Source organism: Chlorocebus sabaeus, chromosome 1 (genome assembly GCF_047675955.1).
Source record: "Chlorocebus sabaeus isolate Y175 chromosome 1, mChlSab1.0.hap1, whole genome shotgun sequence".
Lineage (NCBI taxonomy): Eukaryota > Metazoa > Chordata > Mammalia > Primates > Cercopithecidae > Chlorocebus > Chlorocebus sabaeus.
Window position 1 is genome coordinate 106,647,935 of NC_132904.1, and position 27,146 is coordinate 106,675,080.

Consider the following 27,146-nt stretch of genomic DNA (forward strand, 5'->3'; position numbering starts at 1 on the left):
TGTTATAGAAAAATACTAAATGACATAGGAAGATATTCACAAACCACTAAGTATAAAGGCAGGTAATAAAACCACCCATAGTAGCCAGGCATGGTGGCTGACACCTGTAATTCCAGCACTTTGGGAGGTCAAGGCAGGAGGATCACTTGAGGGCAGGAGTTCAAGACCAGCCTGGGCAACACAGAGAGACAGTGTCTCTACAAAAAATAAAAATAAACCAGGCATAGTGGAGCGCACATGTAGTCCTAGCTACTCAAGAGGCTAAGGCAGGAAGATCGCTTGAGTCCAGAAATTTGAGGCTGCAGTGAGTTATGATCACGCCACCACAATCCAGCCTGGGCAACAGGGCAGGACTCTGTCTAAAATCTAAAAAATAAAACATTAAAAAAAAAAAAAAATCCATAGAATACCATCACCTTTTTTTTAAAAAAAAAAAGGAATGAATGAAAAGACCAGAATGTTTATATTCTAAATTATTAACAGGCTCGAAGAATTAAAATGAAATCTGTAAACTTGTAAAATGAAAATGTAGAGGTTTTGTAATAAACTAATCTCTTTTCTTTGGAGATGGAGTCTCGTTCTGTCACCCAGGCTGGAGTGCAGTGGCGCGATCTTGGCTCACTGCAACCTCCGCCTCCCAGGTTCAAGCAAGTCTCCTGCCTCAGCCTCCCAAGTAGCTGGGATTACAGGTGTGCACCACTACGTCTGGCTAATTTTTGTATTTTTAGTAGGGACGGGGTTTCACCATGTTGCCCAGGCTGGTCTTGAACTCTTGACAACAGGTAATCCGCTTGCCTCAGCCTCCCAAGATGCTCACAGATATGAGCCACCGCGCCTGGCCTAAAAAACTAATTTCTTACAATGAAAAAACAGAATTATTCTAAATAAGTAAACTAAAGTTGGACCCATAACTTCACAATGTCATTTAATAAAATGTAAGTAACTTAATATTTTTCTCAAAAAGAAAGCAGGAGCAGTGGCTCATACCTGCAAACCCAGCACTTTGAGAGCCTGAGACAGGTGGGCTGCTTGAGCCCAGGAGTTCAAGACCAGCCTGGAAAACACAGCAAGACCCCGTCTCTATGTTTTTTGAAAAATAATTTAAAAAAAAAAAAAGATACTTGAAAAAAATTCTAGTTTTGGAAGAATAACATAATATGACTAAGAAAGATACATAGGTTATAATAAAAAAGATAAATATATTTTAAATCTCTACATAGGTAAAATACCAAAATAAAAAACAGTAGAAAAATCTGCAACAGTATAATAAAGCTGTTATGCAAAGTAATCAAATGGTTAAACATATAAAGACATTGCTCAGATTCCACTCCGTAAACAGTTCAATAAGAAACTTCGCCAACAAACCTTATGTTAAAAAAACACACAAATGTTCTACTGATTAAAACTACAAGTGTTTTACCAATGATATACTCATTAAACCAGCAAAATAAATATTAATTATTCATGGCAAGGTTGACGAACAATGTTGGCAAACAAGTAGATAAGTATTGTAGGTATCACCATATATTGGCTCCACATTTCTATAAAGTAGAGAATACAAAACGAAAGCTACACAGCTTTTTTCATTATGAAATTCTGCTTTTGTAATAAATCTCCCAGAAGATATTTCTTACCCCAAACTAAATATAAAAGAAAGTAATCTGTATCAAGATATTCACAGCAGCATTCTTTACAATAGCCAGTGATTACAATAACCAAAGTAATGTTGACGCTATTTGATAACATTATGGACTACTCCGGGGTTGTGGGAGATTTTTTGTTTGTTTGTTGGTATTATTAAAACAAACTCTGTGAACATTTAGGCAAGGTAAAGTGGAAAGGCAGAATATGTAACTACCCATTCATCAACACGGAACACCACAGGTATTATTAAAAAGGGTTGTCTGGGTACACAGACACTCAGTACTTAACAGAGTTTTGTTAAGTTTCTAATTTTAAAAATCAGAGATTAGAATTTCAAAAACATATTTCATGAAACTGCTTATACGTATTTTTTATTAGCTTATATATATAACACACAGATGTAAAAATTCTACCTTAAATTTTTCAGGACAAAGCTACGTACAAATGCTATTAAAACCTAAGTTTTTATACCAATTTAGTTATTAATGGAAAATATTTGTATCAAGAGAATATTGTTGGGCCGGGCGCGGTGGCTCAAGCCTGTAATCCCAGCACTTTGGGAGGCCGAGATGGGCGGATCACGAGGTCAGGAGATCAAGACCATCCTGGCTAACACAGTGAAACCCCGTCTCTACTAAAAAATACAAAAACCTAGCCGGACGAGGTGGTGGGCGCCTGTAGTCCCAGCTACTCGGGAGGCTGAGGCAGGAGAATGGCATAAACCCGGGAGGTGGAGCTTGCAGTGAGCTGAGGTCCGGCCACTGCACTCCAGCCTGGGCGGCAGAGCGAGACTCCGTCTCAAAAAAAAAAAAAAAAAAAAAGAGAATATTGTTGCCGGGCGCGGTGGCTCAAGTCTGTAATCCCAGCACTTTGGGAGGCTGAGGCGGGCAGATCACGAGGTCAGGAGTACGAGACCAGTCTGGCCAACACAATGAAACCCCATCTCTACTAAAAGTACAAAAAATCAGCTGGGTGTGGTGTGTGCCTATAATCTCAGCTACTCAAGAGGCTGAGGTAGGAGAATCGCGTGAACCTGAGAGGCGGGGGCTGCAGTGAACCAAGATCGTGCCACTGCAATCCAGCCTGGGTGACAGTGTGAGACTTCATCTCAAAAGAAAAAGAGAATATTGTTTAACCTCAATGAGACATTTCTGGCTAGGCATGGTGGCTCACGCCTGTAATCCCAGCACTTTGGGAGGCCGTAGCAGGTGGATCACTTGAGGTCAGGAGTTCGAGACCAGCCTGGGCAACATGATGAAACCCTGTTTCTAGTAAAAATAAAAAATTGGCCGAACATGATGGCACATGCCGGCAGTCCCTGCTACTCAGGAGGCTGAGGCAGGAGAATCACTTGAATCCGGGAGGCAGAGGCTGCAGTGAGCTGAGATCACACCGCTACACTCCAGCCCGGGCGACAGAGTGAGACTTTGTCTCAAAAAAAAAAAAAAAAAAAAGACATTTCTAGTCTATGAATATATTAGTATGCTTTTAATTGAAACTGGCATCTATTAGTAGCAGAATACATAATTTCATAAAATGTCATATGGAAAACAAAGAAACCTAGATGCATATCCTGGGGTTCCATCTCTAACTTGAAACAAAACCTGGTCTTTCAAATCTTTCCTTTCCTCTATTAAAAAAAGCATAAAAATAATAATAAAAAATAAGTTGCCTAAACCATTATATATCAGACATATTTATATATCAAATATTTGTATACTTCCACTCTTCCCTTATAAAAATAAAAATTTACTCCCTCCTCCCCACTCTTAATTCTCTTAATTTTAATCTGCAAGTTTATTGGTTTAAACTTAATTAAACCAATTAAATTAAATTCTTAATTTTCTTCCACTCTTAAATGTCTTAAAGTGGTCTTGCCCTGCCTCTTTTCCATACCTACTCCTCCTAAAGCAATATATTGTGCTCTTTTCCATACCTACTCCTCCAAAAGCAATAAAAGTGCAGTCATGGCAGCAACAAACCCAGCAAGTCGTGAGAGGTGCTGCCAGCCAGCAAACGTCTCCCATTTCGAGAAAACCACTCACATGAATAAGTACTCAAACACATTGCCACACATTAGAGACAAAATAGCCACAATAAACATTCTCTCCTTTGTCTTTTAACTCTGAGGGTAACCCTCAAAGAGTCTCCTTTCTACCTAATACAATGGAAAAATAGCCTCACGCTTAACACATTGAGCTCTGTTAAGTCAGTAGCACAAGACTCCCACCTGTCAGGTGGTAAAACAGGTGTTATAAAGTCTAGTCCATGCAGTGCCTGCACTGAAGCATCAATAATTCATAGCAGATTGCCTGATTTTACTTTTGAGATACTCTTTTTCCTAAGCCTAATTTTAATTATTTTAATTTTTTTTGCCTTTTCAGACTTAGAAATGACCTCTGAACATAATTGTGATCTCTCCAGAGACCAAAACATTCCAAGAGAACTCCTCTGCCAATTTACTGGGAGAAAGCAGCATAACAAAGAACAATATAAACTGAATAAGGCAACTCTGGCAGTCCAATCAACACCATAATGGAATCTACTAAAGAAGTTCTTAATCATTTTATTTTTCCTGCATGGGCCCTGCTGGTGAAGCCTATGAACTCTTTCCAAGAAAAGTATTTTTAAATGCATAAAATACATGCACAAAATATAGAAAATTACAAAAGAAACGAATTACACTGGAATATAATTATCAAAACATAAAAAACACACTAATATATATACTTCTTTTTTAATACTTTAAGTAAGTTATTTTGACAGCTTTAATGTATTACAAAAGTATCTACTGTTTCTATTAGAAACAGTCTCTGGGCTGGGTGTGGTGGCTCATGCCTGTAATCTCAACACCTTGGGAGACCAAGGCAGGAGGATGGCTTGGGGCCGGGAGTTCAAAACCAGTCTGGGCAATCTACAAAAAACAAAAAAATTAGCTGTGTGTGGTGATGTGCATGTGTAGTCCCAGCTATTCCAAAGGGTCACTTGAACCCAGGAGAGATGGTGCCACTGCACTCCAGCCTGGGCAACAGAGTGAGATCCCATCGCTATAAAAAACAAAAATTAAATTAAAAAATAGACACAGTCTCTGGTACTGTACTGCTAATGCTAATGTTGTCTATATTCATAATAGAAGAAAATGTAAAAATAAAGATGCAACTTTTTCCCCATTCAAGGTCATAGGTCCCCAGGTTTAAAGCCTTTAATACACAAAGAACTATGATTATTATGCTGTTAGCTCAGTGTTAATAAATTTAATAACAAATAATAATGCACTTTTATCTATATAACGCCATGTCTTCCCTAAGTGAAGCAAAGAAGACAAGAATTTTTAGCTCCATCTTGCAAGTAAAGAAATAAGGCCAAAAGCAAGAAGGGTAGTGAATACAGGGAGAATTTGTAGAATGTTCACTCTCCATTCTGCCTATATTTCCTAATCTTCACAATAACTGCCCTTCCCCTTCCTGCCCAAGACAGGTGTTTCTCTCATTCTTCTAACAAAGAAATTAAGATTCAGATAAATGACTTGTTCAATGTCAGGGGGCTACTTAACAAAGACAGAAGTTCATTTAAATCCTAGTCTTGGGCTCTTTTGATTATCTTACTCTACTTTTCTCAGATACCATTCTAGACAAGTTCATACCAAACAATTACTAGGGCTTTTCAAGAAGCAGGCTACTAAAGCTCTCTCCTCTATCGTTATCAGGTCAAGAGACTACCTCTAAAGATGTTTTAAGTGCACATTAATAACTGGTATGATCATCTCTGTAAGTGGAATTCCTGTAAGGGTGAGAGGCAGTTTTAAATAAGATATTAAGTATTGCTCATGTAGAAATGATTTCTGGTTTAAAGACATTTTCAAGGAAATGAAATATTCAACATTTGAGTAATATACATGTTACTGAAAATGCATAGCAAATTTCTAAAATTTATAAAGCTGAACTGCAATATTAACTCCAAAGTTTTACACTGAATTTAGAATCTCTTCTAAGAATTTTGTACATTTAAAAAGCAAAATCATATCTGTATGGTTCCTAAGGTGAACAGAAAATAAAATAATACCCTATCATTTGCACTTATGAAATACTAAAAGGTAAGAAAGCTAAATCCAGTTCAACTTCCTCATTTCACTCTTAAGAAAACATTAAACATTCACATAAAAATGTTTAGAAATGGGAAAACAAAGATAAGTTCATGAAAGTCATTTATATAATGGGAAAGAAGCAAACACAAAATAATTCTCACAAATAATTCTACCCTTGATGTGCTTTGAAACATCAAATATTATAGCTTATTTTCAAAACAGAACAAAGTCAATATGTTTCTTACATGTCTTTGTAATTAGACAATATTCTCTAATGCAGTCAATGAGGCTATATGGCAGTTCTATTACTATAAAAAAATTAAGCTTCTAATTTTCTAGATATTAACGCCCTTTTCAGAAAAACTGATACAGTGCCTGGTTCACAGTTGGGCCTCAAAATGTCTGTTGATTTTGTTGAATTAATCTTACACATAATACTCATTTAAATTTTTCTGCTGATTAGTGTCAAGGGCAATAGTTTCCTCTCTTTTTTTATGTTGTAAAATGACCAAGCTAATAAGCATCACTAAGAAGAGAGAACCAACATGAACATGGGGAAGAAAAAAAGCTCTTTACGGCCAGGCGTGGTGGCTCATACCTGCAATCCCAGCACTTTGGGAGGTCGAGGAGAGCGGATCACCTGAGGTCGGGAGTTCGAGACCAGCCTGACCAACATGGAGAAACCCCATCTCTACTAAAAATACAAAATTAGCCAAGCGTGGTGGCGCATGCCTGTAATCCTAGCTACTTGAGAAGCTGAGGCAGGAGAATCACTTGAATCTGGGAGCCCGAGGCTGTGGTGAGCCAAGATCATGGCACTGCACTCCAGCCTGGACAAGAGCAAAACTTTATCTCAAAAAAAAAAAAAAAAAAAAAAAAAACTCTTTACAACCAGGCCTCCCAAATTCAAGCCTTAACCATCTCTATCCAAAACTGTTTCAATAATTTCAATTAAGTTGACAATCAAATTAACGGCCAGATAATCTGATATACTTAATGATAACTGTAATTACCATGCTGCTTGTTGATTAGATATAAGTAGTAAGCTTTCTGGTGATATATACGAACTTTGCTAAATAACCAAACTAAGTTTTTACAGTTTTTCTAAGTCTAGAACCTATAAACAGCTTAACTATCAGGCGTCCTCACAATGGCTAAGAAAATTTAATCCAAGCCAAAGGGATCTAAAGTCAATTCACCACAGCTGAGATTTTCTATGTTCCCATTCTCCCTTTCACTCAGAGTCCTTATGTTAGCTGGGCGCGGTGGCTCACACCAGAAATCTCAGCACTTTGGGAAGCCAAGGCGGGTGGATCACTTGAGGTCAGGAGTTCAAGACCAGCCTGGCCAACAAGGCGAAAACCCGTTTCCACTAAAAATATAAAAATGAGTCAGGCGTGGTGACCTGCGTGGTGGTGTGCATCTGTAGTCCCAACCACTTGGGACACTGAGGCAGCTGAATCGCATGAACCCAGGAGGCAGAGGTTGCAATGAGCTGAGATCATGTCACTGCACTCCAGCCTGGGTGACAAAGTGAGACTCTGTCTCAAAAACAAAACAAGAGTCCTAATGTTGCATTCATGTATCCACATTATTCCATGTACTCGCCAGGACTTTTTCTTATAAACACACCCACTCTGGTTATTAAAAGACTATCGGCCGGGCACAGTGGCTCACGCCTGTAATCCCAGCACTTTGGGAGGCCGAGGTGGTTGGATCACGAGGTCAGGAGATCGAGACCATACTGGCTAACACAGTGAAACCCTGTCTCTACTAAAAATACAAAAAATTAGCCGGGCATGGTGGCGGGTGCCTGTAGTCCCAGCTACTCAGGAGGCTGAGGCAGGAGACTGGCGTGAACCTGGGAGGCAGAGCTTGCAGTGAGCCAAAATCCAGCCACTGCACTCCAGCCTGGGAGACAGCGAGACTCCATCTCAAAAAAAAAAAAAAAAAAAAAAAAAAAAAGATTATCAATTTACAAAAACAACAGGAAGATTTAACAAAGAAGAAAAAAAAAAAAGAAAGCAAGAAACATCCAGAACTCACATCACAGAAGACTGTACTTAAAACGCTGCTGCAATGAGTATTAATTCATTTATACACACTACTGTGACAACACTTAACAAGCAAAGTGTGGTGGCTCACGCCTGTAATCCCAGCACTTTGGGAGGCTGAGCCGGGAGGATCACTTGAGTCCAGAAGTTTAAGACCAGCCTGGGCAACATGGTGAGACTCTGTGTCTACAAAAAATAAAAAAGCCGGGAGCAGTGGCAAGCCCCTATAGTTCCAGTTACTTGGAAGGCTGAGGTGGAGGGATCACTTCAGCCTGGAAGGTCAAGGTCACAGTGAGCTATAATCAAGCCACTACACTCTGGCCAGGGAAACAGAGACACTATCTCAAAAAGAAAAAAAAAAAAAAGCACTTAACACACTTTATGAATACAATATGGCACATCTATCTTCCTATTAGCGTGAGAACTCCTCAGTATTTTACTCACCTTTCCATTCTCAAATGCAAAGAGTATGTGGCATATAGTAACTGTCTGAATGTACGACTGACACCTTAAAGCAGTGGTCAGCAAAATTTCTCCGTAAAGGGCCAGTTAAGTAAACATTATAGACTTTGTAAGCCATATAGTCTCTGTTGAAACCATTCTACTGTTGTAGCAGGAAAGCAGACATAGATAATATGTAAACAAGTAAGCTATGATGTGTTCAAATAAATCTTTATTTACAAAAACAGGCAATAGGCTGGGTTTAGCCCATGGACCACAATTTGCCAAGTATTTTAACAGGAATCAACACTTTTCCTTTCATAATTTAACTGAAGTTGCTACCTAGAAAGATATGAGCTCACTACATATAACTATCTGTAACGGATCAATTTTGGATATGACTTTGGATGGGGGTAAAAAAGAACCAAAGACATGTAATATAGATGAATAATGAAAATAACGGGGCTGGGTGCGGTTGCTTGCACTTTAGGAGGCTGAGGCAGGAGGATCACCTGAGGCCAGAAGTTTGAGACTAGCCTGGGCAACACAGTGAAACCGTATCTCTAAAAACAATAAAAATCAGCCAAGCATGGTGGTATGCACATGTAGTCTTAGCTACTCCAGAGGCTGAGGTGGGAGGACTGCCTGAACCATAGAGTTCAAAGCCCTGGAGTTTGTGGCAGGGAGCTATGATCATGACACCGCACTCTAGCAGCAGAGAGGTGACAGTGAGGGAGAGAAGCAGGGAGACAGGGAAAGAGGGAGGGACGGAGGGAGGAAGGAAAAAGAAAAAAGAAGTAAAGAATCCACTGGGAACAGAGTTGGAAGAAAGAGCAATTCCATTACCCTTGCCAGTTGACAGGTTGGATATGGAATGTGCCCCAATCCTGGCCAATGAGACTCAGAAGACATCGGCTTGGGGGTTTCTAGAAACAGTTCCTCTTACTCCTTTGGATATTGCTCTGTCTGGATGGGATGCAGCAGCCAAATTGGGACAAGGGGCTCCCTGTAGGCTTGACCTCCCAGGCTCAAGTGATCCCCCAACTTCAGCATTCTGAGTAGCTGGGACTACAGGTCCACACCACTGCTCCTGGCTCCTTTGCAGCAGCCAAATTGATACGGGGAAGAGCAGTCTTAGTATGAAGTTAATGGGGAAAATCACAGGGAAGAGAGTTGGAAAGAGGAGTTCTTGATGTCATTATTTAACCATTCTTGAACCTCTGGACTTTTAGCATGTAAGATAAATTCTGGCCAAGCATGGTGGCTCACACCTATAATCCCAGCACTTTGGGAGGCCAAAAGTCCAAGGCAGGAAGTCCCAGGTAGATGATCATTTGAGCCCAGGAATTAGAGACTAGCTTGAGCAACATAGGGATACCCCATCTCTACAAAAAGGTGTTTTAAAAAATTAGTTGTTGTCTGGGCATGGTGGTTCACACCTGTAATCCCAGCACTCTGGGAGGGCCAAGGCGGGCAGATCACTTGAGGTCAAGAGTTTGAGACCAGCCTGGCCAAAATGGTAAAACTCTGTCTCTACTGAAAATAGAAAAATTAGCTGGGCCTGGTGGCATATGCCTTAAATCCCACCTACTACAGAAGGTGAGGCAGGAGAATCACTTGAACCTTGGAGGCGGAAGTTGCAGTGAGCTGAGATCACGCCACTGCATTCCAGCCTGGGCAACAAAGGGAGACCCTGTCTCGAGAAAAAAAAAAAAAAAAAAAAAAAAAAGCTGGGCACGGGGGCACACACCTGTGGTGGCAGCTACTAGGGAGGCTGAGGTGGGAGGAACTTAAAGGATCACTTGAGCCCAGGAGGTCAAGGCTGTAGTGAGCTGTAATAGCACCACTGCACTCCAGCTTGGGTAATGGAGGAAGACCCTGTTTTTAAAAAAAAAAAATTAAGAAAAAAATGACATTAAATTTCCTCATTGTTTAAACCGATTGGAGAATTTTCTGTTATTTGATGCCAAAGCATCTAAAATGACCTAAGGGCTCAAAACTGAAGAGTGGTCACTTCACAAATTTATCTGCAGTCAGTCCTAGTTGACTTAAACTTTTCACAAATAAATTTTTTAAAAAGCATTTAACGTCCTGAAAGCCACAGAGATTATCTACAACTCAGAAGAAAACAGTCCATTATCTCAGTTACTAATACTGAAGTTCATAGCTTTATAAATTCCATAATCTTAGAGAAAATAAACAGTGCAGTACCTATTTCTTCAATACTGTATCTAAAATATCCTTTCAACAGGATGTTTTTTCTAAGGAGTTGGCAAACTTTTTTTGTTAAGAGCAAGATGTGGATATTTCCCATATCATTTCATAAACCTTCTGTTTTTAAAAGACACCATTTCTCATTGTCAACTATATGCCATATGCTAGAAGAAAACAAATAGTACACTTCATCTTCAATCATTAATGAAGAAAATCTGTACACAAACAAATCTGCACGTATACACGCTTGGGAATTAGCATAGGGAATTCTATTGTGGGCTTTTATTCAAATGATGAAAACATGAGAAATATGATTTACTCAATGTTTAACACAAGTTAATAAGCACCCTTTCAATGTCTGTTACAATGTAACCCTATTTTAACAAGACTTTAAAATCACAAATAAGGGATACAAAGTATACGTTTATCCCTGCATACCTACTGGCATTTTCCCTAAACAAGGAATTGCCAACAGCAGCTACCTATGGAAAACAGGACTGGGAAAGGGGCTGGGGTATTCTAGGGAGTAAGGAGAACTTCGACCTTTTCCTTTACATTTTTCTGAGTTTTTAAACTTTGCCATAAAATATATGACTTTTATAGTGTTTTTAGAAAATGGCTTAAACTATACATTCAATATAAATATTAAGATACATACCAGAAACTTAAAGTAGGAAAAGCAGGATTTCTCTAAAATAGGCTAGAAATTCAGGAACTCTCTGGGGCCAGACTGGACACCTCTACCACCAAAGAGGTGTGCACACCCTGGCTGCAGCAATCAAGGAAGTTACCAGAACAGCCTTAACTGGATCAGTAATGCCATGAGACTTACAATGAGGGTGGAGTCCATAGCAACCCAATCCAGCTCCACTGAATCTTGTACCCCAGGGGCAGTATCAGTTAAGTACCACCTGCCAGCTCGTGGTCTGCAAGAAGGTCCCTGACACCCAAGAGTGACTTGGTTGACTTCCCAGATTCACAGAGGTAACATGAAATTATATTTAGCTACACCTTACAGATAAACTCCACCAGCATGGCTCAGTCTTCACAACCTCAATAAAACATATTTTTGTAGACTTTAGTCTACAGGAAATATTGGTTAAAATTTGACCCTGTTTTTAAACATTAGTAGCATAAATCAGAATGCATTAAATTAAAAATGGATGAAAAAACAAGATTCTCACCATCATTCACCATTTCAGACTCTACTATATCAGATCACACAGAGTAGGTTAAAAGATTGAGAACTGAAAGCAAAATAAAAACATATAAAGACTCACTTCAACAGCCTGCCAAAGATAAAAAATGAACAATAAAATCCAATTCTGGTCGGCATAGTGGCTCATGCCTGTGATCCCAGCACTTTGGGAGGCCGAGGCAGGCAGAACACCTGAGGTCCAGGAGTTCCAGACCAGCCTGGCCAACACGGCAAAATCCCGTCTCTACTACAAATGCAAATTAGCCGGGCATGGTGGCGCACGCCTGTACTCCCAGCTACTCAGGAGGCTGAGGCACGAGAATCACTTGAACCCGGGAGGCGGAGGTGCAGTGAGCCGAGATCATGCCACTGCATACCACCCTGGGCGACAGAGCGAGATGGGCTGACAGGACAATTGGGCTAAAATAAGCATCAGTTTCATTAAAAAGGACTAACTTGAAGATAAATCTTTTGATTCCAGCTCTTTAGAGGATCTAAAGTGAACTTGATCGACAGTGGAAGAAATCACAACATGGAATTCCTTGAGTAAAAATGTATTGACTCCAAAAAAAAAAAAAAAATCCAATTCTTCTCTTGGGAATAGTAAACCAAAAAACAAAAAACAACGCGTTCCCCATCCCGGAGACCAATGAGACTCAGCAAGGGAGGGAAAGAACAGCCAAGTCTGTCATTTCTTAGCATCAAAAGAAAAGTAATTAAATTGAGTTTCAGTTAATTAATCACAATTTCCAAAAAAAAAAAAAAGACAGACTCAATGTATTTTCCCTACACCCAAATTAATTACATCTATTCTACAACAACTTCTGAGCCTCTTCTACATACTCTTCCATGTGTGTGGATACAGGAGTGAACAAAACATTGTGTTTCCTAAGGTCAAGAACTCAACGTTTTTTCAGTGCCATAATCAAATTCTGTCTCATTTAAATAAAACTGTAAAGAATGCCAATGTCTATTCATTCCTTACTAATACACCAACTGTTTATTAAATTCCATCATATATTAAAAAGCGATTAAGCCAAGAAAGTCATTGCAATCCTCTTTACAGCATACGATTAACTTCAAAAGGAGTGTTTTACATGTTGCTGTATTTCAAGTAAAGTATTGTTAGTCTCCGGAAGATAAAGTACACTGGGGAAAGCAAAGGAATTCTGAAAATAAAAAACTGCAATCCTGAATATTAGTCTCCTTTCTCAAATCCAGTGATGCTGTTTTGGCAAATGGATCAAGCCATTATTTATCCAGCAACATGAACGGGGTAATTGTTCCTTCTTAGCTCCATCAGTCATATAAAAGAGTATTTAGTGTTCCAAAAAAAAAAAAAAGGAGGTATGCTCCGTAAACAATAGATTGCAATGTCTATGTCAAAGTACTCGTTTATCAAATAAACCCTTAGTATCTTAGGCTTTTATATTTACATCCTGCCAGTGTTGGTGCCACAAGACTGCCATCAAGCTCCTCAGCAACGTGTCTTCCACCAAAATCTCAACTGGATTTTAACACATATTTTTATGAAGTTGATTTTTAACACACTTCCAACCTAATAATTACTCTTTAAGAAAAAAAAACCACCAACTATTGGGAATGTTTGAAGAAACATGACATCTGTTTAGGAAGTGATGCAGTCTGTTTAAACTGGGAAAAAAAAAAAAAATTGCACTGCCCCCTTTCAAACTTAGTCCGGGAATTGAGCTTAGAATCCTTTAAAGGAAAAGAGGGCTATCATGAACTGAACTTGTCTGGTGGGGTCTGAGACGCTAAAACTGAGCGGCCTCAAGGGCCGGAGAAAGTTAGGGGCTCCGAGAGCCGCAACAGCAGCAGGGAGAGCTGTGGACGGGAACCGCGGCCCTGGCCTGGCGGGTGCTGGCGGTGGGAGCGCCTGGTGCCCCAAACCCTGTCATGCAACATCCCCTTTGCCACTGGGGCGGAACGCACGCTGTCTAGTAATTCAACACCCCTCCTTTCAAACCGGAGGCCGGGGGACAAGTTCTAATAAATGCAAAATCGAATTCTACCTAGGCTGAATATCTCGATTTTCAAACAACCCTTGGGACGACGCCAGCCCGGGCCCGGGGCCCAGTCCAGGCAGCGGTAGCCCACCGTCCCCAGGGCGCGGGGGTCCGAGGCCGGCGCTGAAGGCAGACCCCGCGCCCCGAGGAGAGGAGAATCGCGCGGCGGCAAGGGTCGACTTTGGCCCGGCAGGCACGTTCGGGCCGCGGCTCCGCCACGACTCGGGCAGGGCCTCGCGGCCCCCGCCAGCCCGGGTAGGAGCCTGGCCGGCCGGGCCATCACCACGGTGGCGCCTCGACCAGAGGGGCGCGAGCGGAGGCGCGCCAGGCCCTGGCGGCGGCGCCACGGCCGGGCAGCGCGGGCCCCGCAACTTCTCGCCGCCACCTCAGCGTCTCCGGAGGAACCGGGAGCGGGGAGTGGGGGAAGGGAGGGCGCCGTGGCTTACCCGAAGAGCGGGCGACTTCTGCCCGCCGGCGTGTGGCTGGGGCGCTGCGCGGCGGCGCGGTTGCGGCAGGGAGGGAGAGGCGGTGGTGCGAGCGCTGGGCCGCGGGAGACGAGAGGCGCCGCCGCCACCGCAGACAGCTCCGCAATATGGCCGCTCGGCGCCTCCTCGGGGAAAAGGCGGGGCTGCCCGGCGCCCCCCGCCTCCCTCTGCCGGCCGGCCGGCCTGCCTGCCTCGCGCCGCGGCCTGAGCGCCAACGCCGCCGCCGGGGGCCGCCCGCGCCCCGCCCCTCCCGCGGGCTCGCAGCCGCAGGCCTGGCTCCGGGCGTGGCCGGGGGTCGCGGTCTAGGGCCGGCCAACGCGAGGGGGGAGGCTGCGGGCTCGGGAGCCCCCAGGGAAATAGGACGAACGCGCTGGAGGGTCGAGCCCTTCTGGAGAGCGCTGGGCTCGAGCGAAGCCTGAGGTCGAGGGAAGCGGAGCCGCCCAGCCCAAAGCTCGGAGTGTGCCCGCCGCCTCCCCAACGAGTGGAAACTTGAAACTCCCGCTGGTGCCAGCAAACTCACTGAGGGCGTTGCCGTCGCCCCCAGAGGAGGAATTCTTCCCAGAGGGAGCCGGGGACCAAATGGAGCGTGAGACTTGGCTGTTAGGTTTGAAGATCCTGGACTGGGAGAGAGAAAAGGGCCTACCTGAGCGGAATTTAGATTTGCAACAAAGAACGTTTACATTATTTTGGCAGGTTTTAACCAACCAGAAAAACTTAATTTTTCAGCGACAATTTTAAAACTTCACCAAAACCTCAATGGATAAGACCCCAAATCAGGAGTGCAAATTTTAATCCAAGCAAGGATGTGTGATAATTTTTTATTACCAACGATATGCTTTGGCAGTTGGAAGGAGTGGGTTAGCAAGAAAAAGTTGGAAGTAGGGCCCCAAAGCGCCGCCAAAGCTACATAATTCTAGATTTAGAGAAAGTTAGGCATTCAATCTTAAGACTAAGTCTAACCCACTCACTTCAGTTAGTGGCTAGGATGAGACAGGAAGCTCCTGATTTCTGGATCAGTCTTCTGTCATCTAATCCGTGCTGAGTCCCCTCAGCATTGTCGGATGGGATGATTCAGGGAGCAAAACTTGCTATGAATATACAAACAGCAAGCGCTCAAAATCAGATTCGCCTGGCTTGCCCTGTTTGCAATAGTTTTTTTGGCTTAGCTTTTGTGAACAAACTTTAGATTCAAATTACAAAACTGAGTATATGTACTTTTATAGGACAAATAACTCCTATACTTCTTGCCTTAGCATTTACCTTAGGTGAGACAGTAGTTTTTACAGGAAATATCTGCAAATCACTTTCACTAGCCTGCCTCTCCAGTGAGTTTCCACTATTGCCCTTTGAGACCTCTCTGAACGATTAAAAGCCCCCAAGAGACTCAAGGGTTAAACTCAAGGGCCTTTAGATAGCAAATTCCTCAAGGATGAGAACCAGGTGTGTGCTTTGTAACCAAATAGGTTCTTGTGGTTCTTAGGGACCACCAAAAGATCACTCCCTACCTTCTCCCTAGGTTGCAAGAATTATCTTGGTTATTGTTCAGCCTACCACTTCAGGTTGCGGGCATAGTCAAACTATTATGTAATACTTCCCATGAAGTAGGTAAGAAAAAAAGTATTTTGTAAATTCCTACATAGTACACTAGTCAAATGAAATTATATAACACACTTTTGCAACTGAAAGTGAAGGATTCACTGTTTTTAATCAGGTGCCAGACACTGGTGTGAAATTCTTTTACATGACTGTCTGTTTTAATGGTTACAAAAACCCTCTGGGATAAATACTGTTATTGGCCCTTTTAAAAAACAATCCATGAATAAAAACAGCTTAAAAAGAGGTAATTTCCCCAGTGTAACAAAACTAGGAAGTGGCAGAGCGGTGACCAAACCCAAATGTATATTTGACTCCAAAAGCCTTGATTTTATCCTATCCTCTACAACAGCAAAGAGACCAAAAATTGCAACATTTTAGTTGGGTATCATATTAGTAAATATTTAAGTAAAAGATAACATTCAAGGCTGGTGAGATAAAAAGGGTACTCTCAGACATTGTGAGTGGGAGTGTAAACTGAAATAATCTCTTTATAAAGCTATTTGGCACTGTGATTCAACCCTTAAGAATGTTCATGACAGGGTACTGTGCTCACTTCTGTAATCCCAGCACTTTGGGAGGCTGAGGCGGGCAGAGCATAAGGTCAGGAGATCGAGATTATCCTAGCCAACATGGTGAAACCCCCGTCTCTACTAAAAATACAAAAATCAGCTGGGTGTGGTGGCACACGCCTGTAATCCCAGCTACTCGGGAGGCTGAGGCAGGAGAATCGCTTGAACCCAGGAGCCAGAGATTGCAGTGAGCCGAGATCACACCACTGCGCTTCAGCCGGGCGACAGGGTGAGACTCCGTCTCAAAAAAAAAAAAAAAAGAATGTTCATAACTGGCCAGGGCTGAAGCTCACACCAGTAATCTCAACACTTTGGGAGGCTGAGGTAGGAAGGTCGCTTGAGCCCAGGATTTTCAAGACCAGCCTGAACAAAACAGTGAAACCCCATCTCTACCAAAAAAATTATAAAAATTAGCCAGGCGTGGTGGCATGTACCTATAGTCCTAGCTACTCAGGAGGCTGAAGAGTCAGAAGAATCCCTTGAGTCCAAGAATTTGAGGCTGCGGTGAGCTATGATTGTCAGAGGCGTTGACCACAGAGCGACTCCATCTTGAATAGGGGCTGGGTAAAATAAGGCTGAGACCTGGGCTGCATTCCCAGGAGGTTTGGCATTGTACGTCACAGGATGAGATAGGAGGTCAGCACAAGATACAGGTCATAAAGACCTTGCTGATAAAACAAGTTGCAGTAAAGAAGCTGGCCAAAATCCACCAAAACCAAGATGGCAATGAGAGTGACCTCTGGTCATCCTCGCTGCTCATTTTATGCTAATTATAATACATAAGCATGCTAAAAGACACTTGACAGCACCATGACAGTTTACAGATGCCATGGCAACATCAGGAAGTTACCCTATATGGTTTAAAAGGGGGAGGAACACTCAGTTCTGGGAATTGGCCACCCCTTTCCCAGAAAACTCATGAATGACCCAACCCTTGTTTAGCATATGATCAATAAATAACTATAGGTAGTTTTAGTCCAATAGCCCAAGCTACTGCTCTGCCTATGGAGTAGCCATTCTTTTATTCCTTTACTTTTTTATTTGTTTGTTTGTTTGTTTGTTTGTTTTTGAGACGGAGTCTCGCTCTGCCACCCAGGCTGGAGTGCAGTGGCCAGATCTCAGCTCACTGCAAGCTCCACCTCCCGGGTTTATGCCATTCTCCTGCCTCAGCCTCCCGAGTAGCTGGGATTATAGGCGGCTGAGACCACGCTCACCTAATTTTTTTTTTTACTTTTAGTAGAGACAGGGTTTCAACCTCTCGGCCAGGCTGGTCTCAAACTCCCGACCTCAGGTCATCTGCCCACCTCAGCCTCCCAAAGTGCTAGGATTACAGGAGTGAGCCACGGTGCCTGGCCAATTCCTTTACTTTTCTGTCACTTTATGGGGTCACCTTGAATTCTTTCTTGCATGAGATCCGAGAACGCTCTCTTGGGGTCTGGATGGGGACTCCTTTCCAGTAACATGATGGCACCAGTGCACTCCAGCCTGGGCAACAAAGTGAGACCCTGTTTCAAAAAAAAGAATGTTCATAACTCTTGGAACCTGTAATCACATATCTGGGATTCTTTCTGAAGGAAATAATCTGAAATACAGCAAAAGCTTTATTCATAAATGCACAATATTATTTATAAAATGCAAAAATTAAAAACATGAGGACTGGCTGGGTGTGGTGGCTCACACCTGTAATCCTAGTACTTTGGGAGGTGGGAGGATTGCTCAAACCCAGGAGTTCAAGACCAGCCTGGGCAACATAGTGAGACCCCATCTCTACCAAAAGAAAAAAAAAATGTCGGGGCATGGTGGTGTACAACTGTGGTCCCAGCTACTTGAGAGGATGAAGTGGGAGGATCACTTAATCCCAAGAAGTCAAGGCTGCAGTGAGCCATGATCAGGCCACTGCACTCCAGACTGAGCAACAAAGCAAGTCCTGTGTCTCCGAAAAGACCAAAACCAAAATGAAACAAAGCCTTTTTTTTTTTCTTTTTTTGAGATGGAGTCTCGCTCTGTTGCCTAGGCTGGAGTGCAGTGGTGCAATCTCAGCTTACTGCAACCTCCGCCTCTCAGGTTCAAGCAATTCTGCGGCCTCAGCCTCCCGAGTAGCTGGGACTACAGTCGTGCACCACCACGCCCGGCTAATTTTTTTGTGTTTTTAGTAGAGATGGGGTTTCACCATATTGGCCAGGCTGGTCTCGAACTCCTGAGTTTGTGATCCACCCACCTTGGCCTCCCAAAGTGCTGGGATTACAGGTGTGAGCCACTGCACCCAGCCCAAAACTTTCTGAGTTGAGTTTTACTCCAATAATGGATTGCCAATTACATAAAAGCAGCAAAGCCACTCTTTCCTAAGAATAACTGTGGAAAGCTGAGCTGACAGAATTTTATGGTCAGGGGTCAGGTTTACTATTGTATTGATTGTAGTATCTACACACATGCAGAAACAATTTTGTTTCTTACATCAGATACATGAACTTTTAAATGAAATATTAGAGTTTTAATTAACAATTTTCTTTCTTATTTTTATTCCAACACCTCAGGTTTCAAGGGTTAAAACCATACACACTTGCTAAAACTACTTTTCTTTTAAGAAAAAATAGTATTAATCATTAGTTACAAGAAATTTTCTAGTCTGTCATATAATGTACTTAAGAAATGCTCGGCTGGACACAGTGGCTTTCATGCCTGTAATTCCAGCACTTTGAGAGGCTGAGGTGGGCGGATCACTTGAGCCCAGCAGTTTGAGACCAGCCTGGACAACATGGCAAAACCCTGTGTCTACAAAAATAAATAAGTAAGTCAGGCGGTGGGGGGGAGCGCGCACCTATAGTCCCAAGCTGCTAGGAAGAGTGATGTGGGAGGATTGCTTGAGACCAGGAGGTTGAAGCTGCAGTGAGCCATGATGGGGCTACTGCACTCCAGCCTGGGTGACAGAGCAAGACCCTGTCTCAAAAAAAAAAAAAAAAAAAAAGCCGGGTGCGGTGGCTCACGCCTATAATCCAGCATTTTGGGAGGCCGAGGCGGTGGATCACCTGAGGTCAGGAGTTCTAGACCAGCCTGGCCAACATGGTAAAACCCCATCTCTACTAAAAATACAAAAATTAGCCGGGCGTGGTGGCAGGCGCCTGTAATCCCAGCTACTTGGGGGGCCAAGGCAGGAGAATCCCTGAACCCGGGAGGCGGAGGTTGCAGTGAGCTGAGATCGCACCATCGCTCTCCAACCTGGGGGACAAGAACGAGACTTCATCTAAAAAAAAAAAAAAAAAAAAAGAATTAAAATTAAAATACCCCACTCAAACCAATCTGTTACTAACAGTTCTATGCTACAGTCCTAATCTACTTCACCACAGTATATTGGCTAATTCTGAATTCTGGAATTCTGATGATAGTTAACAAAGCATCTGTATCCCTACCACATATGAAAGTACTTCTTGAAAGTGGAAAAAAATCATTTTTCCAAGAATGGTTTATACATAACAGTTTTGTTGTTGTTGTTGTTGTTGTTGTTTTAATCTAGAACAAACATTGACTTGCAGGCCCCTTGCTAGTTTGAATAAGAGCCGGTTCCTGCCCTTTGGTTCAGTAATGGGAAAAGCAAACAATGCTGTGCAATAGGAGCTATAATAAAGATAGACACATAGTGTCAAGGGAGACAGAGAGGAGGGCAATTCACTCTGCTTAGAGAAGAGAACACCATGTGGAGGAAAGGACAGTAGAAGTTTTCTAAGACAGGGGTCCCCAACCCCTGGACTATGAACCTGTCCCTAGCCTGTTACGAACCTCATCTCAGCAGGAAGTGAGAGTTGGGCAAGGGAATGAAGCTTCATCTGTATTTACAGCTGCTCCCCATCGCTCGCATTACTGCCGGAGCTCTTCCTCCTGTCAGATCAGTGTGGCATTAGATTCTCAGAGAAGCACAAACCCTATCGTGAGCTGTGCATGTGAGGGATCGAGGTTGCGTGCTCCTTATGAGAATCTAATGCCTGATGATCTGCCACTGTCTCCCATCGCCCCCAGATGGGACCATTTAGTTGCAAGAAAACAAGCTCAGGGCTCCCACTGACTCTACATTATGGTGAGTTGTATAATTATTTAATTATATTTTACAATGTAATAATAATTGAAATAAAGTGTGCAATAAATGTAATGTGCTTGAATCATTTTAATCATCCCCAAACCATCTCCTGCTGCACCTCCTCACCCCTGCTGCCAGTCTGTGGAAAAATTGTTTTCCACGAAACCATTCCCTGGTACCAACAAATGTAGGGACTGCTGCTCTAAGAGGAGAAGCAGAGGAAAGACAACCAACCAGCTTTGGAGACTGAGTAGGAAGATGGGATTGATGTTTGGATATGAAGAAGTGTATAAGCAGAGGCTTCAGAAAGGTAAGTTGAGATCCATTCAGGTACTGCAGAGTTTGTCCTTCACCCTTGAGGAAACAGGAATGCACCTATAAGAGGTATTAAGAAGAGGAATAATGTGATCTGATTTATATTTTAGTAAGGTAACTTAGCAGCCACATGGATTGCCTGGTTCAGTGACAGTGAGCATAGATGGTGAGATCAAAACTGTCTACCTTAGATAGACTTTTGCTATAAAGGCCCAAGCAAGACAGGACGAGGGTCTGAACTTGGGAGTTTGTGAGGATGAAGAAGAGAAAATAGAATCCGTTCAAAGATTTGGAGATAGACTTTGAGGGGTAAGAGAAAATGAAATGTGAAAATGACTTCAAGGTTTCCAGAAGTGCCATTAAGATAAATGAGGAGAATAAAAGAAGTAGAACTAAGAAATCAAGATAATTAGGCGGGTTGGGAACATACTGAATTTGAAACAGCTACTGACAATCTAGAAACAAATATGTATTCAGTAACTGGAAATATATGAACTATTAATATTAAAAACTATGGCAAATGAGACATGCAATAAATACTTGTTAAATAACATAGCATGCTAAAACAGACCTTTCATTTCCAACTATTTCTTTGGAAAATACAGTTTTGTATAAGCCAATAATTTTATAACAGTATTAGATACTAAATTAACTGAAAACATCAAAATATACTAAAATGCTTTTCCATCAAAAATTTTATTCACTTTTTTTTCTCTTTTATTTTGAGAAAAGGCCTCACTCTGCCACCCAGGCTGGATTGCAGTGGCACAAGCATAGTTCACTGAAGACTCAACCTCCTGGGTTCAAGCAGTCCTCCTCCCTCTGCCTCCCAGTGTCCTGGCATTACAGGCATGAACCATCACCTCCAGCACTATTTTTAAAAAGCTATCCACCGGGCGCGGTGGCTCACGCCTGTAATCCCAGCATTTTGGGAGGCCGAGGCGGGTGGATCATGAGGTCAGCAGATTGAGACCATCCTGGCTAACACGGTGAAACCCCGTCTCTACTAAAAATACAAAAAAAATTAGCCGGGTGTGGTGGCTGGCGCCTGTAGTCCCAGCTACTCGGGAGGCTGAGGCAGGAGAATGGCGTGAAACCGGGAGGCGGAACTTGCAGTGTGCCGAGATCGCACCACCGCACTCCAGCCTGGGCGACAGAGCGAGACTCCGTCTCAAAAAAAAAAAAAAAAAAAAAAAAAAAAAAAAAAAAAAGCTGTAATTATGCAAAATTACAACTACTTTTTAAAAACCTATACATACAGGTTGGGTGTGGTGCTCACATCTGTAATCCCAGCACTTTGGGAGGCTGAGGTGGTGAGGTGGAGGATTGCTTGAGCCCAGGGTTACAGTAAGCTATGATTGTGCCACTATACTTCAGCCCTGGCAATAAAGGGATACCCTGTCACTTAAAAAAACAAATGAACAAACAAACCTCTACAAAGAAAGAAATGCAAGAAAATTTTCCGTTATAAACCAAGATATTTCATACTATCCACATTATCTTGCACATTTAATTAAGTACATATTCACAATGTGTTCACCAATATAATGGCTCTCAGTTAAAAAAAAAGACAAAGTAAATAAAACTATCTTATCGTTTACTTTGTATGCCTAGTAAGTCATACAAATTTAATTGTTGATAAAAGCTATAAAATTTCAGTGCGGTAGATAGAAGTTTAATGGTTAATGTACCTAACCTAAGAGTCAGGAAACCACAGGTCTATTCCTGCCTTTATTCTCTCCCTATCAAAGATCAAATTACATAAGTACATAATTCATCATGTGTTCACAGATATGAGTGTATATTGGTCTTCCACAAAGACAAGGTAAAGCTATTACCTAATCCTCTCTGCATATATAATAAAGCCAATTTAGTTTGTGATAAATGGCAATAACATTTCAGAGGTAAGTAATAAATGAGTGGAAAGAATCTAAACAAATGAATCTGTAACCTTGGCTTCATTCCCAGTTTCTACAAACAAGTTACTAAGTGACCTTGAAAGATCCAATGAGCTATTCTGTAACTTACTTGCAAACAATGTTAAAATAGGGAGAATGTTTTGCCTTTTGTGCCTTTCCTGAAAGTTGTTTTAAGACAACATAGATATTCAGGACTGGAAAAAACAAAGATCTCAAAAGACCACTGAATTCCATTTCTAACATTATTACCAAAAGACCCTCGGGGAGGGGGGGGGGGAATTGTTTGTTTGTTTATTACAGACTCAAGTTTTTTCATCTTTTTTTTTTTTTTTGAGATGGAGTTTCGCTCTTGTTGCCCAGGCTGGAGTGCAGTGGCACTACCTTAGCTCACTGCAACCTCCACCTCCCAGGTTCAAGAAATTCTCCTGCCTCAGCCTCCTGAGTAGCTGGAATTACAGGCGTCCACCACCTTGCCTGGCTAATTTTTTTGTATTTTTAGTAGAGAACAGGTTTCACCATGTTGGCCAGGCTCGTCTCAACCTCCTGACCTCATGTGATCCATCTGCCTCGGCCTCCCAGAGTGCTGGGATTACAGGCGTGAGCCACCACACCCAGCCATTTTTTCATCTATTAGATGAGAAAGTTGAACTTGACCATCTGTAAGCTTTCTTCAAGCTGTAAAATTCTTCAGCTCTGACTCTGATTCGCATAAAAAAGATTTGATTCTCATACAAAACCATATGTAATTTACAGAATTCATTGTGTATTTTACAACATAGGCGGAAAGCATGTATGCACAGATAATCACTTATTATAGTATTTTATAATTATAGATACAAACATCCACTAGTGGGCAGGAGTGGTGGCTCATGCCTGTAATCCCAGCACTTTGGGATGCCAAGGCAGGTGGATCACTTGAGGTCAGGAGTTCAAGACCAGCCTGGACAACATGGTGAAACCCTGTCTCCACTAAAAATACAAAAATTAGCCACGTGTGGTGACGCGTGTCTATAGTCCCAGCTACTCAGGAGGCTGAGGCAGGAGAATCCCTTAAACTCAGGAGGCAGAGGTTGCAGTGAGCTGAGATCACACCACTGCACTCCAGCCTGTGTGACAGAGGAAGACCTTGTCTCAAAAAAAAAAAAAAATCCACTAGTTTATGACTCAGTAGCTTTGTACATTCGTAGACTGCCCTTATCTCATTACAGAGATAGAGAGAAATCTAAATGTAAATATATAAATGAATAAATATTCGTCCAGAATATTGGCACTAAGTATTCTAGGCAACTGTTTGCTAGAAGTTCATAACACTTTAGTTGGATTTAACAGTGTTATTTACTATCAAGAAAAGTTACCCAGCACTTTCTGAAGTGTCAAGCATACGAGATTTATTTATTTATTTATTTTGAGATGGAGGTTCGCTCTTGTTGTCCAGGCTGGAGTACAATGGTGCAATCTCAGCTCACTGCAACCTTCACCTCCTGGGTTCAAGCAATTCTCCTGCCTCAGCATCCCAAGTAGCTGGGATTACAGGCACCCACCACTATGCTCGGCTAAATTTTAGTAAAGATGGGGTTTCACCATGTTGGTCAGGCTGGTCTCGAACTCCTGACTCCAGATGATCCACCCGTCTCGGCCTCCCAAAGTACTGGGATTACAGGTATGAGGCACTGTATCCAGTCTCTGTTGTGGTTTTAATATATGTCCACAAATTGTTTGATACTCCTCCTGTCAAATGATAGAGCCTGATTCCCCTCTCCTTGGTGTGGGCTGGATTTAGTGACTTGCTTCTAACAAAAAGAATAAAATGGAATTGACAGTATGTGCTATAGTCTGAATGTGTGCCCCAAAATTCAAATATGAAAACTTAATCACCAATGTGATAGCATTAAGAAGTGGGGGCTTTAGGACATGGCGAAGTCACTTAGGAATGGGATTAATGCCTTTATAAAACAGCCTTCACCCCGCCTTTCTCCCTTTTCCCTCTTCCACCTGTCTGCATGTGAGGACACATAACAACAAGGTGCTGTACCTGAAGCAGAGACAGCCAGCCCTCATCAGACACGAAATCTGCCAGCACCTGGATCTTGGAATTCCCAGCCTCCAGAACTGTGAGAAGTAAATTTCTATTATTTGTAAATCACCCAGTCTAAGATATGTGACTTGTGACTTCTGACACCAGATCACCAAAGGCACGGCTGCATCCTCCTTGTTAATCTTCCTCAGATCTTGCTTTGGGGCAAGCCAGATGCCATTGTCCTGAGGACATTCAAAGAGCCTGTGGAGACGCCCATGTGGTAAGAAATGGAAACCTCCTGCCACCCGTAAGGATCTGAGGCCTTCTGCAAACAGCCTGTGAGTGAGCCATTGTGGAAGTGGCTAGATGTGGCCTCAGTCAAGCTTTCAAATGCCTGCAGCCCCTGCCAACATCCTAAATACTCCCCCTAGGAAACTCAACCAGAACCACTCAGCCAAGCTGCTCCTAAATTCCTGACCCACAGAAATTGTGAGATAATGAATGTTTGTTGTTTTACGTCACTAACATTTGGGGGTAATTTTTAAATGTAGCAATAAATAAACAATACATTTACCTATAAGCAATTCCCACTCAAGATAGGCCACTCGATTTTTGAAAAATGATGAATTATATAATACAAGCATACAATTTTAGGACTAGACAGAACTTCAAAATAAAGTTTTACTCATACTTTGCAGAAACAGAAATCAAGACCTCCAGAGTTTGTCTTGGTCGAATCTGGTCATCTATCATTGTTCTCTATCTCAGTTGGAGATACAGGACTCATCCTTAACACCCACTGCCTCTTTCACGCATCCTATACCCAACTTATCACTTGATGCTATTATTAATTACCTAATGCTATTTATCCTTTTGCCTCTGCCTACCTCTTTTTTTTTTTTTTTTTTTTTTAATCCACGTAGCCACACACTGTTATCTTTTCTGGACTCCAGCAATAACCTCCTAACTGGTCTCTTGTCGATTTGTGCCCCTACAATTAGTTCTCAAAACTGCATCCAGAGTTAACGTATTGAAATACAACGACAATGATCTCACCTCTCCTCCCATCTCCCTCACTCTCCAGACCCATTTCTTGACTTCCGACTGCTAGACATTGGTTTGCCCTTGTTCTCTGAGCTCAAGTCATTCTGGCTTGAGATGTATTCCTAGAATACGATTATTCTGCATCCAAGTCACTAGGACTTTGCATATGCAGTTCCTGCAGCCCCATTCACCTAGTTGACACCTAATTATCCTGCAGATCTAAATCACAGTTCAAGTCTGTACTAACTTCCCTGGTACAATCTCCAGGTTAACTTTTCTTTGTAGCACTAAATCGCAGTTACATTGTTAATGGTTGCATTTTCAAAAATTGATGTCTGTCCTCTCTAACAGAATACAAGTCTTTAAATGCAAGGACAATGTACATTGTATTTGTGTGCTTTAGCACTTAGCACAATGCCCAGGGTATTATAAAATGTCTGATAACTATTTGTTAAGTGGCTGGATGAATGAATAAATGCACAAAAGCATCCAAGAAGTTAATAGGGGACTAAAACCTAGGGTTTCTGACTCCACTTTTAATGTTGCTTACAACCTACCTGATGTTCTCAATTTGATATACTCAACTCTGAGCATCAACATAATGCATTTATCAAGTGCAAAGAAAATCACTGGTATTCCTCAAATATTGTATTTGGCAATACTAGTGGAATACAATATCTAGATAAGGTTACTGTATTGAAATGACAAGGTTGTACTGTGGACTTGTTTACTTTGTGACTCTGCCACTTACTTCCTAAAATATCACCATTACTTAAACAATTCAAGAGCAGCCTACTCTTCCAAGATAAATTGCTTTATACAAGTTGAGATTCAATAAGTTAGTAACTGAATGAACTGGGTGAGGCGGTGTGCACTTGTCGTCCCAGCTACTCAGGAGGCTGAGATGCGAGGATCACCGAGCCTACGAGTCCAGCCTGAATATAGCAAGACCTATCTAAAAAAAAAAAACAACAACAACAAAAAGACAAAAAAACACTAGTTAGTAACAATATGTGAATGCCTTTTAATATAATAAGTTAATGTATAAATGTAATGATTACAGTTAAATTTGGAGAGACTGTCTGAGTCACAGTTGGCTGTTACTGGCAAGTATTTAGGAGCTATTGTGAAAAAGGGTGGCAAGCTCTAGGCTTTTTGTAAATCTGCTTGGGTACTTGACCCAGTCCAATTGTTAGTCTCTGGAGTTCTTGTCAAGCCACTGGGCTATGCCTCTGTTCCCTGTCTCAAGAAGCCTTCTCTGGTCTGTTTAATGACCTGATTCCAAAAGAATGAAAAAGATGGCACTGAAACATTGAGATAGTAGCCACCCAATGCTCTGCACCCCTTTGGTGGCTTACTGTCAGTTGTACTGTAGACTTGATGGCTTCCAGGACACACGTGCAGGTGTTATAGTAAGCTCTTCGGGGGAAACACAAGAGTGACATTCTCAACTAGTGAAGGGCCTTTTGG

At 42.1% G+C, this 27,146-nt stretch overlaps 1 protein-coding gene and 1 pseudogene across 2 annotated transcripts in view; one reads left to right on the forward strand and one right to left on the reverse strand.

Annotated features, from left to right (window-relative positions):
* RDX (radixin) overlaps positions 1-14,286 on the reverse strand; it is a 95,035-nt gene extending 80,749 nt beyond the window's left edge. For both annotated transcript variants that reach the window (XM_008020782.3, XM_008020779.3), the window contains exon 1: positions 14,109-14,286. The gene's annotated coding sequence lies outside the window, so the exon portion shown is untranslated. The remainder of the gene's footprint in view (positions 1-14,108) is intronic.
* Positions 3,612-9,361, forward strand: LOC140712597 (uncharacterized; annotated as a pseudogene).
* Positions 14,287-27,146: the final 12,860 nt, after the last annotated feature.